Genomic DNA, 6,846 nt, shown 5'->3' on the forward strand with positions numbered 1-6,846 from the left:
CAACCTTCTGAACACATATTTATATCAGTTAAATAAAGCCCCTATATTTTATTGATAACTCTATCATTGGATATATTGTGATAGGTCATCCGCTGTAGGTGCCGTACCGCTCTCTGTTTATGCTCCTTACCTGGAACTGATCGTAAATTAGCAGATATGGCGTTAGTGGGTGGTGCTTACCTGGATGGGTTATGAACTGGGATTGGTGCTCTTTGATTTTACATTAGGACAGAACGTTATTCCCTGTAATCTAGAGGATGTAGCTATCATCTGATCATGCTAACTCCCAGGGATGGGTGCTTACTGACAATGATGGCAGTTCAAACTGTGGACTTGTGTCACACACACATGACTCACAGATACGACTCCTCGTAAGACTAGGGGTATGTGCCACATATTTGGGAAAAATTGATTCTAATAGGACAAATTTGCTGTGTAGTGTGGAAATATAATGTTCCCTAAGTGGCAGACTGAAGTAATCCTCTTGATACTTTAAAAATATATACTAAGTTATGTTTCACCTCTCCCAGATCTGATGCCACATCCCGGGTACGCCCCCCCCTACGCTGGTTCTGCGGTACGCTGCGATCTGACCTGTGTTTGGTAGTGTACACTGGGACTGATCGGCCCCTAGAGGCGGGCGCTGGTCTCCATGGAGACGCTTGCGCTTCACTCGTTTGTTGGAACGCAGTTTGTTCTCTTAGGAGATTTTTTTCACGCACGCTGACGCTCTGCGCTCCACTCTAGAACGCATGACGCTGCTTTAACAAGGGGCGGAGATAAGACAACACGGCAAAAGCGATCATGTGATCTGAATGTTGATCACATGACGCGATGGTTCTTCAAGGTCCTATGACATGCGCAGATACAATAGAGGTACGCTGAATTCCATGCGGTTCGCTCTCCACGCTCGCCTCAGGACCTTCCTGGATTATGATTGTTTTTAACAGGTACACCTGCACATTTATTATTGTTAAATCATGACCATATGGATGTAATCACTAATCATGTCGATTTTGCTTTGATTTATCACAAATTTGTATTTTTTTCGGTGTAAAATGTATATTTTATATACTGACATTACATATAAGGTACATGATTGATATAGACTATATACTCACTTTTTTGGTTATGTATTTTGATTATGTCACATATATACTTTAATTGAGATAATTTGATTGATTAACTATGTTAAGCTGTATAAAAAGCACTCAACACTAGTATGTTTGTCACTGCTTGCGAAAGATCCCAAGGAGAAGGATCGAAACGTTACTGTCTGGTGAATAAAAATCGTCTTTATTTTTACGCCTTGGAAGTGCCGTGGAGTGTCTTTCTACTATATATATATATATATATATATATATATATATATATATATATATATATTTATATATATATACAGTACAGACCAAAAGTTTGGACACACCTTCTCATTCAAAGAGTTTTCTTTATTTTCATGACTATGAAAATTGTAGATTCACACTGAAGGCATCAAAACTATGAATTAACACATTTAGAATTATATTCATAACAAAAAAGTGTGAAACAACTGAAAATATGTCATATTCTAGGTTCTTCAAAGTAGCCACCTTTTGCTTTGATTACTGCTTTGCACACTCTTGGCATTATCTTGATGAGCTTCAAGAGGTAGTCACCTGAAATGGTTTTCACTTCACAGGTGTGCCCTGTCAGGTTTAATAAGTAAGATTTCTTGCCTTATAAATGGGGTTGGGACCATCAGTTGCGTTGTGGAGAAGTCAGGTGGATACACAGCTGATAGTCCTACTGAATAGACTGTTAGAATTTGTATTATGGCAAGAAAAAAGCAGCTAAGTAAAGAAAAACGAGTGGCCATCATTACTTTAAGAAATGAAGGTCAGTCAGTCTGAAAAATTGGGAAAACTTTAAAAGTGTCCCCAAGTGCAGTCACAAAAACCATCAAGCGCTACTAAGAAACTGGCTCACATGCGGACCGCCCCAGGAAAGGAAGACCAAGAGTCACCTCTGCTGCGGAGGATAAGTTCATCCGAGTCACCAGCCTCAGAAATCGCAGGTTAACAGCAGCTCAGATTAGAGACCAGGTCAATGCCACACAGAGTTCTAGCAACAGACACATCTCTAGAACAGAGGAGACTGTGTGAATCAAGCCTTCATGGTAGAATATCTGCTAGGAAATCACTGCTAAGGACAGGCAACAAGCAGAAGAGACTTGTTTGGGCTAAAGAACACAAGGAATGGACATTAGACCAGTGGAAATCTGTGCTTTGGTCTGATGAGTCCAAATTTGAGATCTTTGGTTCCAACCCCCGTGTCTTTGTGCGACGCAGATAAGGTGAACGGATGGACTCTACATGCCTGGTTCCCACCGTGAAGCATGGAGGAGGAGGTGTGATGGTGTGGGGGTGCTTTGCTGGTGACACTGTTGGGGATTTATTCAAAATTGAAGGCATACTGAACCAGCATGGCTACCACAGCATCTTGCAGCGGCATGCTATTCCATCCGGTTTGCGTTTAGTTGGACCATCATTTATTTTTCAACAGGACAATGACCCCAAACACACCTCCAGGCTGTGTAAGGGCTATTTGACCATGAAGGAGAGTGAATGGGTGCTGCCCCAGATAACCTGGCCTCCACAGTCACCGGACCTGAAATCAAGATGGTTTGGGGTGAGCTGGACCGCAGAGTGAAGGCAAAAGGGACAACAAGTGCTAAGCATCTCTGGGAACTCCTTCAAGACTGTTGGAAGACCATTTCAGGTGACTACCTCTTGAAGCTCATCAAGAGAAAGCCAAGAGTGTGTAAAGCAGTAATCAAAGCAAAAGGTGGCTACTTTGAAGAACCTAGAATATGACATATTTTCAGTTGTTTCACACTTTTTTTGTTATGTATATAATTCCACATGTGTTAATTCATAGTTTTAATGCCTTCAGTGTGAATCTACAATTTTCATAGTCATGAAAATAAAGAAATCTCTTTGAATGAGAAGGTGTGTCCAAACTTTTGGTCTGTACTGTATATATATATATATATATATAAATATATATACGCTTAATTAAATTAAACCCCACAAAAAATAATTTTTGTGAAAATGAAAAAAAAAAAAAAGTATTTCCTTGCAGGTAGCTGATTTTGATGTCTGCACTGCAAGAGCTGCACAGCCAGCCATAGCTCTTGTCTTCTCTGTGCCTGGCTGTCAGCTTCCCTGCTTGTCCCTATTTTACACACATAATTATTTTTTATAATCCTAGATTGTCCCTTCACTCTCTATAAACCAACCACCCTAATTCAAAGCCCAGCACAGAATGATTTTATGTTCATTCTGGTAGGACACCTCCCTGTCTGCTTTAGCATTTTTTAGCTTTTTTCTTGTTGTCATGTGCACTAAAATGGTGCTAAGCGCCGTTTTAGTGGATTCGTCCAGAGCTAACCTAAAAAGATTTGGGTTTGTCTGCCGTCTGAAAAATAGAAATGTTCAGACCGAACCTGATTCACTCCGAACTGATTTGCTCATCCTTTATACACACTTAATAAATTACATAAGAAGAATCAGTCATAGTAAGAATTAGGGGAGAAAATCAAATCCAGTGAAATTACCTAATTGTCACTTTTGAAGGCAAAATTGGCAATTAAAGATGAGCAAATCAATTATAATATCTTAAAATTCAACCCAAATTTCCTTCCTTCCATAAACATTGAGAGACTATTTCAGGCAATTGGAGTACTTTAAATCCAAGGCGAATTCATTTGAACCTGATTTAGATCAGATGGCTGATTTAGCCAAATTAGACGCAATTTAAATTTTAAGAAATTAGCTTCTCTCTACTGGCAATAAATGCTCCATGTTCAATACATTTTCAGCATGATTAAATATTTCACTTGATTCAACTTGACTTATTTCTGTATAGACTAATATTTAATATAATATTAAATATATTACATATACAGGTGAAACTCGAAAAATTAGACGTTGCAAAATTACGTTGCAAAGTTCATTTATTTTAGTATTGCAACTTAAATGGTGAAACTAACATGAGATAGACTCATTACATGCAAAGCGAGATATTTCAAGCCTTTATTTGTTATAATTTGGATGATTATGGCTTATAGCTTATGAAACCCCAAAGTCACAATTTCGAGGTACCCTTTGGTCAGGGGATATGGATTAATTAGCTGACTACAGTGTGACACTTTGAGCCTAGAATATTGAACCTTTTAACAAAATTCTAATGTTAAGCTGCATTAATGCAATTCCTTTTCATTTGCATTACTGAAATAAATGGACTTTTGCACGATATTCAAATTTTTCGAGTTTCACCTGTATACATCCACTAAAACTTTTTATGTGTCTCCTATTTTACAGCTAATATATCATGACTGTAGTCAATTCTCTTAAATCATGAATGCAATGCAAGGTAATGGATCTTTTGTAATATTTATCCTTTACTATTACATGATGTCATATTGCAGTGTGTTAAGGTGAACAGTAGAGATGGCCTTGCGGTTCGCCCGGCGGTCATTTCGCAACGAATCTTGCTCGTTCGCTGTTTGCCGAACATATGGCGGTGTCTGCCGGTGCCATATTCTTTTGCATTGCGTCGAACTTTAACCCATGACAAATCTATCAGGTGGAACAGGACAGCCAAATGAGACATTTCAGAACATGGAAACACACCCATCCTATCAAAGAACCCAATATGGCAGCCATTTTACATTTTGTTTTTTGCCAGTGTAGGAAGAAGTTGTTTTGTGGAGCAGGGACAGGCTGTTAGGGACACCAAATGCTAACTAATAGGGCCACAAAAGTCATTTTAAGGACTGGTATAGGTATGCTATCATAGGTGTGATATACTGAGGGGTATGATTATACTTTCTAACATAGAAAGTATATTATAGTGCATTTGTATTGTGCAGAAGTTGTGTGCGGTTCTGCTGAGGGAGCTATTTAGAGGGAGAAACGCTATTGGAACAACTAATTGCAACAGGTGTGATATACCTTTTGCCCCCAAAAAAACTGATTGAGGGGTGTGATATACCTATAATATACTTTCTAACATAGAAAGTATATAGTGCATTTGTATTGTGCAGCAGTTGTGTGCGGTTCTGTTGCGATACCGCAGCTATATAGAGGGACAAGCACTTTTGGAACAACTATTTGCAACGGGTGTGATATACCTGTTCCCCCCCCAAAAAACTGATTAAGGGGTGTGATATACCTTCTTCCACAAAATACTGATTGAGGGCTGCAATATACCTGTTTCCCCAAATAAACAGGGTGGTGTGATATAACTGTTGTGGCAAACAAAATAATAATTGAGGGGTGTGATATACCTACTTCCACTAAATACTGATTAAGGGGTTCGATATACCTGCTTCCACCAAATACTGATTGAGGGGTTTGATATACCTGCTTCCACCAAATATTGATTGAGGGCTGCGAGATACCTGCTTCCACAACATACTGATTAAGGGATTCGATATGCCTGCTTCCAACGAATATTAATTTAGGGCAGCGATATACCTGCTTCCACAAAATACTGATTAAGAGGTTCAATATACCTGTTTCCACCAAATATTGATTGAGGCCTATGATATACCTGCTTCCACAAAATACTAATTAAGGGGTTCGATATACCTGCTTCCACAAGATACTGATTGAGGGCTGCAATATACCTGCTACCACAAAATACTGATTAAGGGGTTTGATATACCTACCTCCACCAAATATTGATTGATTCCTGCGATATACCTGCTTCCACAAAATACTGATTATGGGGTTGATATACCTGCTTCCACAAAAACTGATTGAAGGCTGCGATATGCCTGCTTTTGCAAAATACTAATGAAGGGGTTTGATATACCTATTTCCACAGAATACTGATTGATTCCTGCAATATACCTGTTTCCACAAAATACTGATTAAGGGGTTCTAGATACCTGCTATACATAACTTTTACTGCCCACTGGGTGAACTTTCTGAAGGCTGTCAAGCATGTAACCCGTGGATCCCGTGTGGATTTGGTGTTACCACCAAGGATTGCATGCAGGCCTGCTTCTTCTTCTCCTCCTCCTACTCCATACTCCGTCTCCTCATCGGCTGACTCCTCCTTTTCCACTGTTACTGCCTCTTCCGCTGAGCCCCCCAAGATCCCCAAAACCTATTTGATGTGCCAGGTGAGACATTGCCATGCTGTGCTGCGGCTGTTGTGCCTGAAAGCCATGAGCCACACGGGTCCTGCACTGGTTTCAGCTCTGCGGTCACAGGCCGATCAGTGGCTAATAGAGTTGAGCGAACACCTGGATGTTCGGGTTCGAGAAGTTCGGCCGAACATCCCGGAAATGTTCGGGTTCGGGATCCGAACCCGATCCGAACTTCGTCCCGAACCCGAACCCCATTGAAGTCAATGGGGACCCGAACTTTTCGGCACTAAAACGGCTGTAAAACAGCCCAGGAAAGGGCTAGAGGGCTGCAAAAGGCAGCAACATGTAGGTAAATCCCCTGCAAACAAATGTGGATAGGGAAATTAATTAAAATAAAAATTAAATAAATAAAAATTAACCAAAATCAATTGGAGAGAGGTTCCATAGCAGAGAATCTGGCTTCCCGTCACCCACCACTGGAACAGTCCATTCTCAGATATTTAGGCCCCGGCACCCAGGCAGAGGAGAGAGGTCCCGTAACAGACAATCTGGCTTCATGTCAGCAGAGAATCAGTCTTCATGTCATAGCAGAGAATCAGGCTTCACGTCACCCACCACTGTAAGAGTCCATTTTCATAAATTTAGGCCCAGCACCCAGGCAGAGGAGAGAGGTCCCGTAACAGACAATCTGGCTTCATGTCAGCAGA

The sequence above is a fragment of the Bufo gargarizans genome, chromosome 5, assembly GCF_014858855.1.
Source record: "Bufo gargarizans isolate SCDJY-AF-19 chromosome 5, ASM1485885v1, whole genome shotgun sequence".
Classification (NCBI taxonomy): domain Eukaryota; kingdom Metazoa; phylum Chordata; class Amphibia; order Anura; family Bufonidae; genus Bufo; species Bufo gargarizans.